At 44.0% G+C, this 21,212-nt stretch overlaps 1 protein-coding gene across 4 annotated transcripts in view; it reads right to left on the minus strand.

Annotated features, from left to right (window-relative positions):
- The window catches only part of LOC102443394 (insulin receptor substrate 1), a 241,266-nt gene that overhangs the window by 109,064 nt on the left and 110,990 nt on the right, over positions 1-21,212 (minus strand). The window lies entirely within an intron of this gene.

The following is a 21,212-nucleotide window of genomic DNA, read 5'->3' on the forward strand; positions in this document are numbered from 1 at the left end:
ACAAGCTAAGACAGCACAACCCCAGGTGGGGAGCAGTAATTGGGGACTTATCATGAGTTACGGGCACTTAATTCACAGAGAGGGGCCTCAGAGACTCCCTGGTCCAGAAAGAGATAACAAGTACATACTCCCCGAATGCCAACCAGACTTCAGGGAGAGAGCTAGCATGTCAGTCTGAGTTATGGCATCCTCCTTCACAGATGCCAACCTGAGCTCAAGAGGATGCATTGATAAACTATACACAATTGTCATTGCTGTGTACTGTTTACTGTTCTTTTTGCTTTAAGACCCTCTAGTAATGTACCTGTGGGGCAACCCATCTGGGAAGTGCCATCATCATTTCTATGGACCTGAAATCAGGATTTAACTTACACATTGCAAGAGAAGAATTTTCAGGAATAACACCTGTGTATTAGCAAACATGTTAACCTGAGCTACGGGCGGAGCAATGATGTAATCTTTTAGATTATTGGGTTATTGTGCTAATTTTGTCTTGCTGCCAGAACCTATCCAGGGACTCGGGAACTCCCACCCAGTCTCATCTCTCTGCCCATTGGCACCCTATATAATCTATAGTAATCCATTGTTTGGCAGTCTCATTGAGCCAAATAAGCAAAGTGACACTCCACCAGTGCTATGCATAATAAACCCGCATGCTTGGATCTCTACGGTGTTGAACGTCTGTTCCTTCATGGCACGTGCACAAATAGGTAAGTCCTGTCCTTATCTTTGTGATATGAGGAGCCAGATGGCAGCAGAGCACATTTTACTGTCCAAGATGAGGAGTAGGCAGGATTTGGCTGTACAAAGGACCACTAGGGAATTGGCACACCTGCAAGCCATGGAACTGGACCTCCATGCAAGCTCCTTGTGAGCCAATATGCAGGGGAACTTGAGGCTGGTTAGGAGTAGATTGGGGAAGTTTAGGGTCCACCACTGCATGGATTATCTAGTTCCCCAAGTATACAGACAGGGGATGTAGAGGCTACTCTACTCCAGTGTAATTGTCAGTTCCTGTGCAACATTTTCACTTTGCTCCCTGGCTTTGCTTCATTTCATGCTTTCTTCCTCCAAATCTATGCAGAGCCAATAAAATGTGGGTTGTTTCTGTGACTTTGTTGCATTGCCACCATGTGTTTGAAAATAAATACAAATGTAAGTATAGCAGACCTCTTCAACACTTCACATCCTGGGTAGAAGCCTGTGCTGATTTCTTTAAACAGAGAGTGACTCCTGACGTTCTATGTAGGTCGTGTGTCTGAGTAACAGCAGTGGAAATTTGTCTTTGAGTGCTTCCTCTATCACTCATCAAGGTTCTGGAGTACATTCACATCTCTCCGTAAGAGCCCCTACAAAGCTGTATTGAAAAGCCTTGTTCCCATTAGCTAATCTGTGAAATTGTCTGAGAGACTGACATATGGGAATATAAACATATGCATCATGTAGGTTGATCTTTGCTACCCAGCTTCCTAGTTACAAAATGTGGATCACAGACGACAGAGTTAGACATGAAAGCCTGGATGTTTTCTCCCTGTTTAATTTACCTCAATCTAGAATGAGTTTGCAATGTCAGATTTTTTTAAATGTGTACGAGGTACTGTGGAGAATGAAGAGGATTATGGCAAAGGAAGACTAAGTGCCAAATATTCAAGAGATGCCCACTAATGTTGGGTGCTTGGCTTGGGTTTCGGAGCAGCTGAGAACCCACAATTACAGTAGAAGTGAACTGGTGTTGCCAGTTTTGCATTCAAACGTCCAATGTATGCAAACACTTGAAGTTACAGCTTGAGCAACACCATCCACAATATAAGTATGGTGACTACATACACAGATTCCCACACACCTTGCCACTGACATTAAAAACAATCCCCCTGAGAGCAAGAAAAGAGTTCTTACTTAGTTTGTCTGAGGTACCAGGCATGTTATTTCTGTAGCTGCTCCCCCAAAATGGCACCATTCTCCCACCTGGAGAGATCACAGGTAATTACAGAAATCATTTTTTGGTTAACTCAAAAGTAGGATAATTAGCAACTCGAAAGGTTCTGAGAGGATCAAATGTGAGTTACAAAATCCAGAGCCAGGTCAATTTTTTTTTCAAATAATCAGGAGGATTCAGAAAGGCATCTAAAAGACCATAGCCTTTCAGCTCACTGACTTGGCCTCTTAGACTATCTGATAAGACACTGTAAGGATCTGGAGAAATGGAGTAAGCCCTGGCCACATATAGGACACTCAGAAGGTAGCATTTAAATTCAGCAGCTACTGGCATGCAATGGCGCTTGGCTTCAATCCTATCCTACTAGCACTTTCTTTCCATATGAACTTAAGAGCTAAGGAAGATCCACCAGTTTCATGTTAAAGATCTACAAGGTAGGAGCAGGAGTTCTGCACAGATGATAAAGAATAATGTTTTTTTAAATGTATGTTTACAATTCTTATAGTTTTTCAAGGAATAAACGTATTCACTTTGGTTGGAGGTTTATACAGTTATTCTGCTTTCTGGTCCATCACAGACAAGCTGTTAAATCAGATGCAACAAGGTGATATGTTCAGTTTAAATGATAGTTTGCTGCTGTTAAAAGATGCCAAGATCAGTCTGCTTTAGAATCTGAAGTGAGGTATCTAGCATTTAGCACTGTGAGAGAGTTTCTGCAAAACAGCTGTGAAGCCCTCTTGGGCTAACAGAACTTGCAGTGAAGGTAGGTGAAAGGATAGAGATTTTTTTCTAGGAAATATGGGAAAATATGCTCTTCTTGTCATTGGCCAGGCTAATCTCACCTTGCACAGCGGCAAAGTACAGCACCATTTTAAGAATCAATACTACGCCACACCATTGGTACAGGAGTCGCAACTTACACCAGCGAATACTATTCATTTGGATGGACTGCTAATACTTAGGGCTCCTGTTTTCCAACTGTGTTTAACCATGCTATAGATCACTCACTATCATGTTAGGGTAACTTCTAGCATATTTTTAGAGACAAGATATAAACAGATTCCATTCACTGTAGGTGCAGGTCTTGCAGGCTAACTCTGGAATTACCTCTCGTCCTATCTGGCACCCCTGTTGCTCACACTGTGCTTGTCCCCCACCCCATGCCTGAAGGTGCTCGCTCTTCTTAACTCAGCCGTCCACCCAGATCATAGTACACTTCTCCTCTTGTGAGGTAACAAGGCCCCACAGAACAAGCTGTCCATTGTCATCTCAGTCTCTTGTTCCAATCTCTAGGACCTGTGCCATTTTACGAGGAGCTGGTAGGGGAACCTGGGACAGCTCATGACTCAGGTTTAAACCTAGGGAGCCAATGACCAGCAATCCAGCTCTGCTCAAGCACAGACCCTGTTGTTCGTCCCTTGGACTCCTTTCCACTCCCATCTCTCCATTTCCTTACCTTAACCTCCTTCCTTGTTTACCACTCAAGATTCCTCTGTTCCCCATGGCTACTTCACTGAGCATGGCCTCTCGCTAGTTCAAGGCAGATTCCCAGGGCTTAGTCCTCCCCAGATCATCTCTTTGTTCCTGGCCAACTCTCTTTCCATCTAGGGACTGACTGCAGACCTCCCTACTGCCTCTTCCTGACTCATAAGGCAATCCCAGATCCTCACCCAGCTGACTCATCTGCCCTTGGATTTTATCAGTCCCTGGTTCCCCTCCAGGAGGAACATATAAGGTTATTTGGCCCTTTCTGTCCCACACTAATCTGAGTATGTGGGGTGGACACCTCATCACACAAAGGTCTGATACTCAAGCATGTCCAGGTGTACAGAAGACATGTCCTACATGACCCGAAGGAAACATAAATGGTTCCAAACTAAGTCTCTGTCTGGCTCTGCAAAACTTCAACACACGTTAAAAGCTTAAAAAAAAAAAAAAAAAAAAAAAAAAAAGCAAAGTCCAAAGCAGCTGTTTTATAATTGTGAAAAAGGGACATCCTGTCTAACGTACCATCCCCAATCACCCTAGCAAAGGTAATATGCCCTAAATCTCCCCATGGTCTAGTCCTCTATTCCATGACTGAACAGTTTGATGGAACTCCAGCCATAGCCTACAACTAAACCAATGATCAAGGAAAAAGGGATGAAAAAGAACCTTGATAACTGGGGCCCAGTTTGCCATATTCACTGTAAATAGATGACATGCAAGTCATGAGGATGGATGTGTCAATGGTTAGGGTGCTAGCCTGCGGATTAGGACAGCCAGATTCAATTTTGTGCTCAGAAACAGGCTTCCTATAGGACCCTGAACAACTCACTGAGGCTCACACTTGTAAAGGTTATTAAGGAAGTGTTGAACAGAGCAATGCAAGACCTAAGTGACTTAGGAGCCAATGTCTAATTACAGGGCAACGGGAGGTAGGCCTTGCAATGCTGAGTGGAGTAACACCTAACTACCTTTAAAAATGTGGGCCTCGCCTCTCCTTATATTAATTTCTTATTTGTAAAATGGGTGTAAGAGCATTTTACTTATTTGTAAAATGGGTGTAAGAGCGGGGATTTAAAAATGCAAACCTGCAAGGAGGTTTACATGATCTGTTGAAAACGTCTTTCTTTCTCAACAGATCCCCCTCCAGACTACCGCTTTTTGCTGACAAAGTAGCCGCAGCGACAAAAAGCAGTGGCCATTTTTATGCAAATGAAGTGTGGGATATTTAAATCCCTGCTTCGTTTGCAATGTTGACCTGCCTAATCTGTATCCCTCTGCCGACAGAGGGATGCAGTCTAGACATACCCGAGGTGCTTACACATTGTGTGGTGCTGAGAAAAAATGGTAATGAGGGCCATATAAGTACTGTACCTTTGATAGATCTTAAATACAAGTGCATGACAAGCATACAGGTGTTGGTAGATGTTTGGCATTTGATGGGTACTTTGTTCAGATTCTGTATAGAGAATACTGTACATTATTTAATAAACTTTATGTCTCTAAGATGCTCTATGAGCAAGGATGGTAGTACACAGGTACAATTCCTATGACCTACTACCATGTGATTACAGACATCTCTATTGCTGGTGACAAATGTCACACCTAACTAACTGTTCTGTTGCCTCCAATACATCGCCCAATTCTTTTTGTTTTGTCTATATATAAGATTCCATTCAATGCCTTGGGCCCATCGGACTCAGAGGACTGTTGATCCATTTTTCCGGTGACCCACACCACACATATGACTTAATTCCTATGCAAGTGCTACCAGACCATTTGCTGATTTTTACTGGTACCATTCTTTACTTTGTAAACAGATGTGTGTTATAGAGGCTCTGGTACACTCATATGCATCATACGCCCAATGCAAGGATGCCAGATTCTGAGGCTGTACTTTTACATGCACAGCTTTTCTCTTCTACTAGTGCACTGCTGGATACTTACCTCATGCCATGCAGCATCACTCTTTCAAAGTCACCATCTTATTGCAGATATAGATTTGGATGAGGATACAAATTTGCAGATACTCACTTTATAACCACAACTTATTTTTATGGATATAGGTGCTGATAAGGATAAGACATTTTGTATCTGTGCAAGGTTCTACTTATCTCTTCTATAAGAGCTTGCCCAACCCATGCTATTAGACTTTGATAGCAACACTTTCTTCATGCAGGCAGCAATAAAGAGCTCTTTAGTCAGAGTGTGCATGGCTAGGAGTTCAACTACACCTGCAAAACAGATTGGCAGATTATAGGAGATTCTGCTTTCTTGTTCTGGACTGACTCCTTTATTCTATCTGACTAACATCCAGCCTGCCACCTGAGTTATTAAAAAATTGCAACAGCAGTATCAGTTGAATGAGGCAAAACTGCATGTATCCTGAGCTCTGCATGTGTCCTGTCGTGGCCACCTGCTACAACTCCAACTGCGCTGACACCCATAACTAAGCATCTTTTTAAAAAAAGTCTGCCAATGTTGTGAGACTTCCATCTGAAAATGGAACGCTTCATCATGCATGCATGCTTGCAGACCTGCAAATGCCCACTGGAAATATAGCCCCAAATCTCTAGCCTTGCAAACCATTATGATCTCTTAAACAGAGAGGATTTTCAAGTAAGCACATTTTAAACAGTAAACAAGCATTGTAATGTTCTCTTCTAATCACAAAAACGTTCTCAAGCAAATTAATTTTCATGGTTAATTGTAAGGTTTCTATGTAAAGACCACATGCCTGGTACTGCAAAGCTGAAGTCTCACTGAAAGCTTGCATTTACCCTTTATCACACTGTTTTGCTTAGTATTCTATAAATAGATTGTGTGCAGTGTTTTTCCTTTTGGCTTCATAACTATTAACTGGTTTTTGATTGGCTTTTGGGAATCTGAAGGAAATCTCCAGAGAATGTTGTAAGCACATTTGATAGAAGTTCACATGTGAATTAATTTCAAAACTGGGCTCATTTGGCACATATTGAAATATATATTAATCAGAGCGGTTTGTAATAGCTTCATCTCCGGCTGCATTAGAAATCAAGAGTCTGAATAGCTTGGTTTCTGCAATCTGAGTTTAGTTACAGTTAGGCTAGGATCTATTTTTAGCAACAAACTGTTTCCCCAGACAGATTCAGCTGCTCATTAACATTAGAAGTCTTCTCTCAAAAATGTATTTATAAGACTCTCTTTTAGATCTGAAAAAGCCTCCCCGTTAAAACCCAAAGCTGTGTTCTACAGAGAGAAATATGTTACTATTCATCTTGTCATTTCTTGGTGATTTCTTGGCTGTAATCAATACAACACAAGTAAGTTGTTTCTTTTCCCTTAACAATTATCACCAAAAACTATCACCTTAAAAAAATAGGAAAGCTTGCTAGTGTTCATGAATTTAGAGATTAGATGAGAAGAAGAAAAGAATAGACTCACTGAGTTGAGTTAAAGTATGGGGTATATGGAATTTTCAAAGGGATTGTGTTAACACCATGTCTCTCTTTTCAATACCTCAGCAATGGCCCCTTTTGATGAGGTAGGTTACTAGAGCGTGGGTGTCCAAACTGATGCCATCTGCTGGGTGATCTTTCAAAGAAGGATCTAATATACTTTGCCTGCCATGTCATCCTTCTGGCTCAAGTTGCTGCTGTTCTAACTCTGGCTTTGTCTACACTGGCTGATAAAAAGCGCTGGCAGTTACAGTACTGCTCACAAAGCACAGCAGCGAACCCGCTGTTGGGGGTTCACACTGTCAGCCAATAACAACATTGCTATGCTTTTAGTCGTGTGCTGTACCCTCCATAATATTTGTGGCTGCAACACTAGAGTGGAACTCTGATTGGTCCCTACAGTGCACTTAGTGAAATAGTGTATGGTTTTTTTGCTGGGTGAGCTTCCTCGTTGTCATGTGTTGGAATAAAGAATTATTTCCAACCCCAAAACTTCATCTCTTTCTCAAAAAAAAAGTTCCTTTGGGACAAAAGTGTGACATCATCACGTCACTCTGCATCCACAGACTCTGCCCTCATACAGGCTCCCTGACCTGGACACTGTTCGGGGACCAGCAAAGCTGCCTGGCTGTACAGCCTGGGCAGATTCTGCCTCCCAAGAGTCTTGCTGGCTCAGCTTTGGCCATAGCCTTTTGTCAGCTAGAGGTGGAATCTGCCCAGACCAAGCTGCTAGGTGTCTTTGCTGGTCCTTGAACAGTGTCTGGGGGCAAGGAGTGACTCCATCCGGGGCCTGGGCACTGCTCCAGATCAGCCTGTCGCAGGTAGCGCAGCCGCCATTGCTCACAGGGGACACCCCAGATAGAGGCTCCACAGTGGCTGGACTGGGGACATTAGGGGCCTTCCTGGTGGCCCAAGTCCCAGCCCCAGTGCCATTGTCTCCCAAATAAGCGTGAGGGGGATGAGTCGGTCTGCTCTCCCCCCCCCCCCCCCCAGCTCAAAGAGTCAGCTGCACCACGACTTGCTCCAAGGGAACGCCGCTGTTGTTCTTGGCACTCATGGGCTGCCGGACCAGCAGGCTCGAGAGCAGTGCCCGGTGCAGAGCGAAGTGCCCCGCATCCCTGGCCACCCACTGCCCCATCCTCTGCTGCACCCTGAGAGGCCACGTCCTGAGCCCAGCACTGAGCTGCCCCGGTGGGGCCTGCTGCCACAGCCTGGGAACCTCTGAGATGTCACAGAGGAGCAGCCCATCACCATTCAGAGCACCTGCCAACAAGGCCGAGTGGGGAGGGGATAGTGGGGGAGGGGAGTCATCTGCCTTTGCATGGCGGTGCCTGGACATGCCCCTCACTGAATGGTTCCCCGGCCCTCATTCCATCCTCCCTGTCCTCAGCCCCTCTCCTGCCCCCTCTCAGACTGCCATCCCCCTTCTCAATTTGGCATCCCAAAGGCCCCCCCCACCCTCACTGCCCCTCCATTCAGCTTCCTTCTCTGCCTGCTTTCCATTTTTCTCTGCCCACAGACATCCCCCTCTTCTGCTTCACAGCACCGCAGCAATGCCACCTTTGCTGCCCCTTCTCTCCAGGCTGCTGCCCAGATCCTACCGGGAGAAGCCTTTTTCTCAGTCTCACCCTCACATGTAAGGGCCGGGGTCTGCTTGAGTTACCATTCAGACTAAGTTCTTTGATGTCACATTTTTCATTAACGTCTAACGCACACTCATTGCATGACTATTTTGAACTCCGGTATATTTTTAAAAAATGTGGTCCTCATTTACCAAAAAAGCATTCCCCCACCCCCCACACAGAGAAATTCCTGGAGCCATTTTTTTTTTTTTTTTTTTTTTTTTTTTTGCTGGTTAGGTTGCCCATTCATGGGAGGGGGCAGGGTGAGTGTAGAAAGGGAGGAAGGGGGGGGGATAGGGTGAATATGGAGATGGGTGGTGCAGTAAGGATGGATGATGGGGGTGAAGGGGATATAGGAATGGAGGCTGGGGGGTGGGCAGTTTGGGTGTGCAGAGGGGGAGGGTTTAGGGAAGGAAGGGGTGCAGGAATGGAGGAAGGAAGTGGGGGTAGGGATAGGCAGTGTGGAGTGGGGGAGGGGTTAGGGACGATGAGTGGGTACAGGAATGGAGGATGGAGTTGGGCCCCATGTCAGATTGCATTTGGTTTTTGTTTACACATGAAGCCCACAAGCCCGCAGAACATAGCCCTTCCTGGGAGGTCACTTCTCCATAGCCCCGTGCTAGCTGCCAGAAGAGGCTCCAAACTCTGCACCCAAATGAGCTATTTTATTGCAGGGTGGGGCAGAAGTGGGAAGGGTGCGGGGGCGAGGAGCTGGCTGGCAACTGAAGGGCACAAGTGGGTGGGATGGACCGAGAGCATTTGGAGAGAGGGGCCCCTCCAGGGGTGTGGTGGGTAGGAGCAGAGAAGGGTATGAGTCACTTGAGGCCATGGAGAGCACAGCTGGGTGCAGTGCAAGATTCACAGGCTCGCTGGCCGCAAAAGCTGCCAGCGAGAGGAGGGTTGGTGAGCATAGAGAACAGGGGGCGCAGCCCCTTAGTTTATTAAAAATGACAAACGTAGAACACACACACAGCATAACATATCAGCAGTTTGGGGGCTGCGGGAAAAAGGCCGCAGCACATTGACAGATTTGTGTATGTCCAGGTATCACGTGCGGCCCTGAATCTGATGTGTTATGCAAAGCTAAAAGAAGCAAAAATGCTACATTTCATAGAGGGACCGTTGTTAACACCAGACAGAGCACAGGCACTAACCAGTTTAAACACTACCCACTGTTCACGTACCCATTACTGTCTGGCTGTCCCAAGAGGAGCACACAAGACTCAAAACTCCCAAAATGGTGAGATAACTACTGGGGTTGCGGATTTCATTGGGGCAAACCTGTCAATGGGATCTGAGAGATTGTGCTGGAGGCAAGGGCAGCACACAAAGTCTGCCTCTTCCCGCTGCACAAAGAAGCACATGGAGGGAGCAGCCAGCCATTTTGAGCAGTCTCGGGCTGTGGCAGGCAGAGAGCCTGACTGAGGGTCCTGCTGAGTTGTTGGCTACGAGCCCCTCTTGCAACCCAGCTCCCTGCCCCAGGTCACAGATCTCACATCCCCTCCATAGAAAAGTGTGGCCCTGGAGTACTTACTGAAATCGTAGCATGCCCTCTTCCCATCAAAAATTATTGCCCACCCCTGCACAAGACTCTAGCATGCAGCTACTGTAGCAAGACTGAACTCTGAGCTCTCCCCACAAACTTCCAGTGTTGCCTTGTGTGAGTCTCCTGTACTCTGTGCCTGTGTTTTTTCATTTCTAAAATGATACTAGTAGACTTCCGATAATCCAGAACCTTTGGGACCTATGTGGTGCCGGATTATCGGATATGCCAGACTATCAAGAGGTACTATAAGGTGGTTATATATATATATATATATATATATATACACACACATACACACACACACACACACACACACACACACACACAGGCTGTGTCTAGACTGCAGGCTTCTTTCGAAAGAGGCTCTTTCGAAAGCATCTTTCGAAAGAGCCTCTTTCGAAAGATCGCGTCTAGACTGCAGGCGGATCTTTCGATAGAGGAAATCCGCTTTTTCGAAAGAGAGCACCCAGCGAGTCTGGATGCTCTCTTTCGAAGACGGCCTCTTTACATTGAAGAACGCCTTCCTTCGAACGAGGAACTTTCGAAGGAAGGTGTTCTTCCTCGTGAAACGAGGTTTACCTCCATCGAAAGAAAAGCCGCGTTCTTTCGAAATAATTTCGAAAGAACGCGGCTTGAGTCTGGATGCAGGGGAAGTTCTTTCGAAAAAAGGGTACTTTTTTCGAAAGAACCCCTGAGCGTGGACACGGCCACAGAGTATATCAAGTGTTTTTAACCCTTTTTATGGTAGCACAAGCACTGTCCAGAGTCACACAGTGCCAGTGGCAGACTGACTTGGTCTTGTCCGGTTTCACTCGGTTCAGCTGCTGCCTTGTGACTTGTTTTTTGCCGAAGTTCACTCACTAGGCTCTTGCCATTTTGATGCCGGACTATCAGGAGTGCCATACAATTGGATGCTGGATTATTGGAGTTTTACTGTACTACTTAACCTCTCACAAGAGGCCCCTGGGGCTTAAGCTGCTCCTATAATATTTTTAAACCTAATTTTTTAGAAAAATAAAGTTCATGGCAAGGGACAAAACCTTCCATCTTTTCTGTTGTCACAAAGGGCTTTGACTTAGTGGACCTGGTGGTTAATAAATGCAGAAGGGGCACTGCACTGGGGAAATATTGCCTCCACAAAAATGTTGTCCTCCTCCCTGCCCTTCTCTTCCCCAAAGCAAGCCAAAGAGGAGTTGTGGGGAAGTAAGTGTGTAGTTCTTTGTTGTGACAGCCCTGCCAGGAAAGGAGCAGAGATAGCCCCAACAAGTCCTACTGCCTCTGCTTGGGTAGCAGGGGGCAGATCAGTAGCTTCTGATCCCCATTATCTGGCCCACCATTTCTGACAGCATAGCCTTCCATTTACATTAGGCAATCCTTCCCTGTCCTTTCCTTGTTTAGCAGATACAGTGGAATGGAAGCACAGGGGCTCTTCCCTCCCAGTCTTGGCCCCTCCTTAATTTTGATATCATTTGCCACAGCAGCTGCCTGTTCTCCAGAGGTGCTGCTGTTCTCACTTCCCAGCTGATGAGCACAACTAGCCAAACTGCAAAATGGAAGGTGAAAAAAAAATCATTTTTTGTTTGGAGAGAGGGGTGCAAATCCAAATGAAAAAAATAGCTCTAAAAATTCACAAATCCTCCTTTTTTCTTACCTCAGAGAAGTGGTTACTACAGATCAAAGCAGAGGAGCATGACAAGGCTGGCACTGCTGCTTATGCTCGAGCTGTTCCTCAGGTAACAGAAGAGTTCAAAATCCAGAAATTTTAGTTCAGCTCCTTTCAGAAGCACCACAATCACTAGTCAGGCAGACTCAAAGGAAACTGTTCATTTACTGTAATTATTTCTAATTAAAAATACTTACATGGCACTTATATATTACTATTATCTCAGTGCATAAGTCTCTGTGTTATAACATTTACAAAAAATACAGGACAAAACATATTTACAAAACCTTAAGCATTAAGAAGAATAGAAGAGACTAAGGAAATTTACCCAAAATATTCTGTTATTGCTGAGCACTTCCTGCTCTACTGGCTAGAAACCTTCTCATCTCTTTCAAAAGAGTTATTATCCAAAATTATAAAATGCCGGAGTACTGATAATGAAATTTCATAACAAGTTTTTAATCCTTCAGCTATTGTGATGTAAACAGAAATATTAATGATACATAATGCTAATATTTATTCATTTACAATATTTTCAAAGGACCTAATGTATTAGAGTATTTTTATTTATATCTGAAGTTTCAAGCATTAAAATCTTCTGAAAGATGAAGTATTAGCTGCTCTAAAAGATTTTTTAGAAAGTTACTTTTAGCCTCTTTGAATTCCCAGACTATTGAATGAATTTCAACCTTATGAACCTTTTACCCTATGAGCAAGCAGTGTAATTTTGGTTATGCTCAACAGCTGCTTTCCTGTTTAAAAAAAAAAAAAGAATGAAATCTCACTTCAATTGAAAATGTGAATGCAAACTTAACTTCATTATGATGTCACCCAAAATGCCTACAGTATGTGTAAGAATTGCACACATACATAACTTCATTACATTACATATATGTGCACCTATGTTAGATTTAGAAAACTATATCAAGTAAAAACATACCATTTTATTATATAAAGGAGCCATCACGACACACTGTAATTGAAACCATACCAACTGGTTCTAAATTTTTAATCTACTGTTTGTAATTTCGACCTTCTGATGCCGAGCAGTTTAAAAACTAGTTCTATGAGCCATTAAACTGGTATAAGCAAAATGTGTTCAGAATAAAGGCTCTGAGAAATAAATAGAGAATATTTAATTTCATATTTCAGTAGGCGTGCTGGGCAGCACCAGTCTTCCCTAGGAATTCACCTTGCTTTTGGTGATTTTGTTTCAGTGGAAATGTTATTTTAACATGGATTTGGGTGTTTAGTTTCATTACAATGATATTTATAGTACTGCACCACACAAGGCACAACATTCCTTGAATATTTTATAGAATGCATCAGCTTAATTTGGAACAAAAGCAGTTGTTTTGGATGCATCACATCAGACTATCATCTGATCCAAGTTGTCTGCTTCTTAGTGTAGATTACTAAACAGGATTGGCTGGGGTTTTCTGCTGTTGTTTTCCTTTTCCGAGAGGTGGCATCTAAAAGATCTATACATATCTGACACTAACCTAAAATTATCCCCTGTGAGCAAAATTCTGCCCCATTACACTGTCATATGCATTCCCCAGTCAGGAGCAACTGTGTGTGTGTATATATATATATGATTTTATATTATATATGAAGTGTGGTTCTTGAGCACTTAAACACACACACACACACACACACACACACACACACACACACACACTATATGTAAAATAATAAAATCATCTCCTGCATGTAGTGTCTTTTAGACCAAAAAGATCTCAAAACATAATAGAAACTTAATCTGATATACAAGCTATATATAGAGATGACACCACCAAACACTGAATCTGACTGCATGCAGTTACCACAACTCTGGGTGTTGTCAGGGTGCTGGTGAAGGCTAATTAGGGACACAGATATGTGCAGACTATGCGCACATAAGTAGATGCATGCAGGTCTGAAATTCTGTCTTGCATTGTTTTGAAAACACCCGTCTGGGTAATCCATATATGCTCGATGGTCATAATTCTTTAGGTGCAGCACAGGGGCAGGATGTTCCCTCCCTTTCCCACATGCACATTTTCTTTCTCCCCTCCTCAGACTATGGCTCTTGCTCTAATGGCAGAGGAAGGCCACTCTGCAGATACGCTCTGCTGTAAGGAAGTGGACTGGGTGGATTATACTCTCTACTCTCTGGTCAGACTAATTGTGTGGGCATACAGAAGGGAGAATAAACTGTTTCACCCCACCCGCACCACTGCAAAAATGGAACAATTCACTCCTTCCCAGTGCCATGGAGGGTTCATGTAGGGCTCCCAGGTATTCTACCAGACAGTCCGGTATTTGCACTCTTTGTCCAGTAAAAAAAAAAAAATCAGAGAATACTGGACATGTGCAATGTCCGGTATTCTCTGATTTTTCCTGCTGCGCACCGGTCGGAAGCCTGGCGTGGGCGGGGGGAGCAGCTGGAATCAGCGCTAGCCCGCCCCCACCAGACTTCTGTGCAATCACAGGCTCCCAGCGCCGATGGCAGCCCCGCCTGCCAGCCTGGGAGACGGGGCTGCAATAGCTGCTCTGGGCACTTCAGAACACAACTGGAGCAGGGGGAATGGCTGGGGGTGTGTCTAAACTACATGGCTCCATCAACAGAGCCATGTAGATTAGACAGATCGGCAGAGGGAAATGAAGCCGCGATTTAAATAATCGCGGCTTCATTTAAATTTAAATGGCTGCCGCGCTCTGCCGACCAACTGATGATCAGCTGTTTGTCGGCAGATCGGGGCAGTCTGGATGCGCTGCTGTTGACAAGGAAGCCTTTGCCGACCGGCTCAGGTATGCCATTTAAATTGAAATGAAGCCGAGATTATTTAAATAGCAGCTTCATTTCCCTCTGCCCATCAGCCTAATCTACATGGCTCCATTGATGGAGCCATGTAGTTTAGACACACCCTGGGAGTCCCAGCTACTCCCCCTGCCTTCGCAAGGCTTCTGAAGTGCCCAGAATGCTACCAGGTGGGGAGTCCCAGCTGGTAGGCGGGGCCGCAATCGCTGCTCTGGGCGCTTCAGATGCCTAGTCCCTCCACCCTGTCTAGGCTTCTGAAGCTCCCAGCGTGGCGATCAAAGCCCCGCCTATCAGCTGGGACTCCCCACCTGGGAGGCGGGGCCGCAATCACCGCTCTGGGCACTTCAGAAGCTCCTGCTGGGAGCCTGTGATTGCACAGGAGACTGGCGGGGGCAGTGGCTGGGAGTCCACCAGGGGTTGTGATCGCCGCTCATCCCACATTCCTTTTTTTTTTTTTTGCTCAACCAAAAAATACCGGAGACCATCTGGCAACCCTAGGTTCAGGGCCTAGGACGACCCACCCCAATACTCCAGATGTGGGGCCCAGGGCAACTCTCCTGCCCCAAACCACCTGATGGACAGGATAGCTCTGCTCCTGCCCCAAAGCAGGAGAGGAACGATGAAATGGGACTCTGAATCACAGTTAGCCCTCTGCTGTCCTCCTGAATCTTCAGTACATTACTAACTGGAGTTATCCACACATGACTTAATTCCTCAGGAGTTAGCTTAGCTCAATGGAAAGTAGGCATACTGTAGAACACCACTAGAGCTACACAGAATGGTTGTGCCCACTGTTGACGAGCTGTGCTAATTAGAGCTGTTGTCTGGGCCCCCCAGTGGGCCAGGCACTTAAGGGTTAAAAGCATCACCCTCTTGAATTTAAAGGGGTGGGTGAGCGGACAAGACAAGTTACAGACAATGTTCAATTTATACCTCAAAGTTAACTCTGTGAAGAGAAAGTCCAATGAAAAACTAAGAGGCAACATACAACCAGCTGCTTTTTTTTAGCCTACTGCAAAATTAAACAAAACTCATCTTTCACAGTTGGACAAAGGAACCCCTCATCTCCTTCCTGTCCAGTACACTCCCCAAAACCTCCATCTCCATTAATTCTACCTCCTTCACATCCCGGTGAGGTAACAACGGATAACTTTGGAGCCAGCAAAATGCATTTACCCCTTTCCATGAAGAACCGGTATCTGACTGGAGGAGGGGATTCAAACACTGCTAGACCGTTACACAGTCTGGTAACTTGTGGCGGGGGGAAGGGGAGGGCAGAGAGGTGGCTTTGTTTTTCAAATATGACAAATGCAGTGCCCTGATGTAAGTGTCTTGCAGCCAACCAAAAGATTTAACATTTGTGTGCTTTAACAAAGCATGGGTTTTGGTCGTTTCGTATTTCACTTAATTTCACAGCCATATGATTCTAAAAGTTTCAATTTAAAAAAAAGAAAATCCTTTGGGAAAAGTCAGAATTTACCTCTAGAAAGCAATGAAGCCACAAATCTGAAAATAGGCCAAAACTGACAACTGCCCACCACATTTTACTGAAAACTCTTCTCTTCCCGTATTCCCCCTCACTCCAGGCCCCACCTTCCTTTAGACTCTTTCTTCCCATTCCCAGGCCAGATTTGAGTTTGGAAGTCACTAAATGAATTCCACAAGTACTACAGAGTTTGTACTTTCACAGACTGCTTAAAAGCTGAAGGATCAGATTTCACAGCACCATGAAGAGGCTGGAACAACTTCAAAGCACTTCTGAAACATCTATTACTTTATTATGGAGAGACAAAGACAATAGTCTCTCCATAGTTCAGGTTGAAAGAATCTTTCCATTTGCAGACTGATTTAGACATATTCAGCCTTAACTTCATCAAAATGAAACCAATCCATCTGAAATTTCACAGGCAAGGGCTTATGCCAAGGCAGAATTTATCTGGAAAGTCTGAAGCAAGTGTTTGGGAGATAAAGTTTTTAAAAATATGTGATCTTTAACAAGTCATAACTCAAAAATGGTTTGAACTTGGAATTCCAAGTTTGATTTAACATGTTGATACTGGCAAGCAGTGAGTGCTGTTAACTAGTTTGAGGAAACATTATTTAGTATAAGAAGTGATTTCCCATTATATTATCATCTCCATGTAGTTTTTAACTTTGCCTTGTCACAAATATCTAATGCAAAAATTATAAAATCTGATTTAATAAAGTCTGAATAACTCGAATTAACAGATTTAAAAAATAAATTTCCCCTCATAGACACCACTGAAGTAGTCAGTCATAATCTCTCTCGAAACTCAACACTGGCATAAGCAATTACTGTATGCATGAGAATATAAATCCTAAGTTACTATACTTTTCCTTGATGGCTTCACAAGTCCTACAATCTCAAGGTTTGCTGTTGTGAACCTAATCTCCTTTAAGAGCAAGGGAAACATAAAAACCACATTTACTAGGAATAGCAAACAGACAGGAAAAATTGGCATCAGAACCAAATGTAAGTAAATTAAGATCAGCAAAATTGACTAAGCAAATATTGAACTGAGAAAGCAGTAGGTCAGCTGTAATTTACAACTGAACTGTGTAATAGAGCTCTTATTACTTTAAATATAACTGTTGGACATAGGGCTATGCGTTTTTAAAGTTACAGACTAAAACGACTATCCCTCAGACTTGTGGGATGTAGGGCATTTCCCCAGTTATGTAGTTGACATATTGCATGACAAGCTATGAAATAGCAATATACAGGCTAGTAAGAACAGAGCTATAGCAAGAAAGAAAAGGAAAAAAAACCAGGCAGCATAGGTACTGGGAAAAACAGCTGTAGGATAGAGTCTGACAAAAGATCAAATGAAACTCTGGATGCAATTTTAAGAAGAGTCAGTGTGTACTGGTAGATCTTGGCTGCAAGAGCTCATGAAAAAGAAATAGGAAAGGCTGCTCTAAGTAAAAGAAAATTGATGGCATCTTTAACACAAAGCTAGGCCATTTCTATTAGGGCTTATTCTCTCTAGGAGTAATTCATGTAGGGGAGACTCAGTTCCAGCTTCATTAGGAATGGAGAGGCAGGCATGACTCCTCTTACCCCAACAGCCAAGGTGAAATCCTGGCCCCACTGAAGTAAATGACAAAACTCCCACTGATTTCAACAAAACCCAGAATACCATCGTAAGCATTTAAATTCCTTATCTTATGGATCCCGCCCCTTCCATCTACTCCACTGCCCACTCCCAGAACTCCTCCTGCTCCCACAAAGTAGCTTTTGTGAATAATGCCAACCAATACACTCTTCTCTCAGAGCCTCTAGTCTAAAGGGAGGTTCCACACAATGAGGCAACTGATTGTATTAATGTGTGCTGTATCTTCAATGTAGGGTAACCATATGGCCCATTCTGGCTGGGACAGACCCTTTTTTAAGCCTGGCCATACTGACTGTTTTGGGGAAACAATGCAGTTTTGCTAAAAAAGTGGGGTGTGACCCTTAATAGGGCATGGAGTGGCAACAAGCAGCGACACCAACCCTATGCAGCAGGATGGGTTCGGGAGTGTAGCTAGGGCTAGGTCATCCCTGTGCGGGTGGGCGCCATAGGTCTTCAGCTAGTCCTGTAAGCATGTGGGGCCTTTGGACAGCTCCCCGCATGTGTGGGAAAGCAACAGGGGGGTCTTGGGCCACTCCCACAGAGAGGGGTAGAGTGGAACTTTGGGTTGGCCCCACAAGGAGGGGGCAGCAGGTGCCTCAGGCTGGCCCCCTGCAGTGTCCTGCTTTACTTTAGAGAAAATACGGTGTCACACCCTTTATGGATTCATGAGGGAGAACGTGGAGGAGTCCAGCCTCCTCTCCTGTGCCAAACCATGCAAATTCCTGAAGTCAGAAACCTATTAGTTAGCTACAGAGAGAGTCATCTTAGGTTCTGGGGAAGAGGGGAAAATTCCACAGTATAGGAATGATCCTTCTCATAGACAGATGCAATGGTTCATTCACAGATGGGAGCAGGGGACCTATAGTTATTTAGCTACTGTTAAAGTTTGGAAAGGCTCACTCTCAAGGTTGGTAAACCCCAAATTTGCCTCCCTATCACCTGTCCTTCTCGCCCCAACAGCTTCATCATGTAATAGTCTATAAATGTTTTTTTCTTTGAATACTTCGAATGCTTTCTGAAAGAACTCAAATATGAAATTGTGGAACTATTAACTGTGGTTTGTAACCTATCCAGTAAATCAGCTTCAGTACCTAATCATAGAATCATAGAGTACTAGGACTGGAAGGGACCTTGAGAGGTCATTGAGTCCAGTCCCCTGCCCTCATGGCAGGACCAAATACTGTCTCTAGACCAACCCTAATAGACATTTATCAAACCTACTCTTAAATATCTCCACAGATGGAGATTCCACAAGCTCCCTGGGCAATTTATTCCAGTGTTTGACTACCCTGACAGTTAGGAACTTTTTCTTAATCTCCAACCTAAACCTCCCTTGCTGCAGTTTAAGCCCATTACTTCTTGTTCTATCCCCAGAGGCCAAGATGAACACGTTTTCTCCCTCATCCTTATGACACCCTTTTAGATATCTGAAAACTGCTATCATGTCCCCACTCAATCTTCTCTTTTCTAAACTAAACAAACTGAATTCCTTCAGCCTTCCCTCACAGGTCATGTTCTCTAGACCTTTAATCATTCTAGTTGCTCTTCTCTGGACCCTTTCCAATTTCTCCACATCTTTCTTGAAATGCGGTGCCCAGAACTGGACACAATACTTCAACTGAGGCCTAATTAGCACAGAGTAGAGCGGAAGAATGACTTCTTGTGTCTTGCTCACAACACACCTGTTAATGCAACCCAGAATCATGTTTGCTTTCCTTGCAACAGCATCACACTTCTGACTCTCATTCAGCTTTTAGTCCACTATAACCCCTAGATCTCTTTCTGCTGTACTCCTTCCCAGACAGTCGCTTCCCATTCTGTATGTGTGAAACTGATTGTTCCTTCCTAAGTGGAGCACTTTGCATTTGTCTTTATTAAAATTCATCCTTTTTACCTCAGACCATTTCTCCAATTTGTCCAGGTCATTTTGAATTATGACCCTATCCTCCAGATTAGTCGCAACCCCTCCCAGCTTGGTATCATCTGCAAACTAAATAAGCATACTTTCTATACCAATATCTAAATCGTTGATGAAGATATTGAACAGAGCCGGTCCCAAAACAGACCCCTGCGGAACCCCACTTGTTATGCCTTTCCAGCAGGATTGTGAACCATTAATAACTACTCTCTGAGTACGATTATCCAGCCAGTTATGCACCCCCATTATAGCAGCCCCATCCAAGTTGTATTTACCTATAAGAATATCATGCGATACAGTATCAAATGCCTTACTAAAGTCTAGGTATACCACATCCACCGCTTTTCCCTTATCCACGAGACTCGTTATCCTATTAAAGAAAGCTAACAGATTGTTTTGACATGATTTGTTCTTTACAAATCCATGCTGGCTGTTCCCTATCACCTTGCCACTTTCCAAGTGTTTACAGATGATTTCCTTAATTACTTGCTCCATTATCTTCCCTGGCACAGAAGATAAACTAACTGGTCTGTAGTTTCCCGGGTTGTTCTTATTTCCATTTTTATAGATGGGCACTATATTTGCCCTTTTCCAGTCCTCTGCAATCTCTCCTGTCTCCCATGATTTTTCAAAGATGATAGCTCAGATACCTCCTCTATCAGCTCCTTGAGTATTCTATGATGCATTTCATCAGGCCCTGGTGACTTGCAGACATCTAGCTTTTCTAAGTAATTATTAACTTGTTCTTTTATTTTAACTTCTAAAACTACGCCCTTCCCACTAATATTCACTATGCTAGGCATTCCTACAGACTTCTCAGTGAAGACCGAAACAAAGAAGTCATTGAGCATCTCTGCCATTTCCAAGTTTCCTGTTACTTTTTCTCCCTTCTCACTGACCAGTGGGCCTACCCTCTCCTTGGTCTTCCTCTTGCTTCTAATGTATTTATAAAAAGTCTTTTTGTTTCCCTTTATTCTGGTAGCTAGTCTGAGCTCATTCTGTGCCTTTGCCTTTCTAATCTTACCCCTGCATTCCTGTGCTGTTTGCCTATCTTCATCCTTTGTAATTTGTCCTAATTTCCATATTTTATATGACTTCTTTTTTATTTTTAGATCATGCAAGATCTCGTGGTTAAGCCAAGGTGGTCTTTTGCCATATTTTCTATCTTTCGGACACATCAGAATAGCTTGCTTTTGGGCTCTTAACAAAACTGCCCTTTGAAAAACTGCCAACTCTCCTCAGTTTTTTCCCCTCAGTCTTGATTCCCATGGGACCTTACCTATCAGCTCTCTGAGCTTACCAAAATCCGCCTTCCTGAAATCCATTGTCTCTATTTTGCTGTTCTCCCTTCTACCTTTCCTTAGAATTGTGAACTCTATGATTTCAGGATCACTTTCACCCAAGCTGCCTTCCACTTTCAAATTCTCAATCAGTTCCTCCCTGTTTGTTAGGATCAAATCTAGAACAGCTTCCCCCCTGGTAGCTTTTTCAACCTTCTGAAATAAAAAGTTGTCTCCAATGCAGTCCAAGAACTTATTGGATAGTCTGTGCCCCGCAGTGTTATTTTCCCAACATATATCTGGATAGTTGAAGTCCCCCATCACCACCAAATCTTGGGCTTTGGGTGATTTTGTTGTTTAAAAAAAAGCCTCATCCACTTCTTCC

This window comes from Pelodiscus sinensis, chromosome 10, assembly GCF_049634645.1.
Source record: "Pelodiscus sinensis isolate JC-2024 chromosome 10, ASM4963464v1, whole genome shotgun sequence".
Lineage (NCBI taxonomy): Eukaryota > Metazoa > Chordata > Testudines > Trionychidae > Pelodiscus > Pelodiscus sinensis.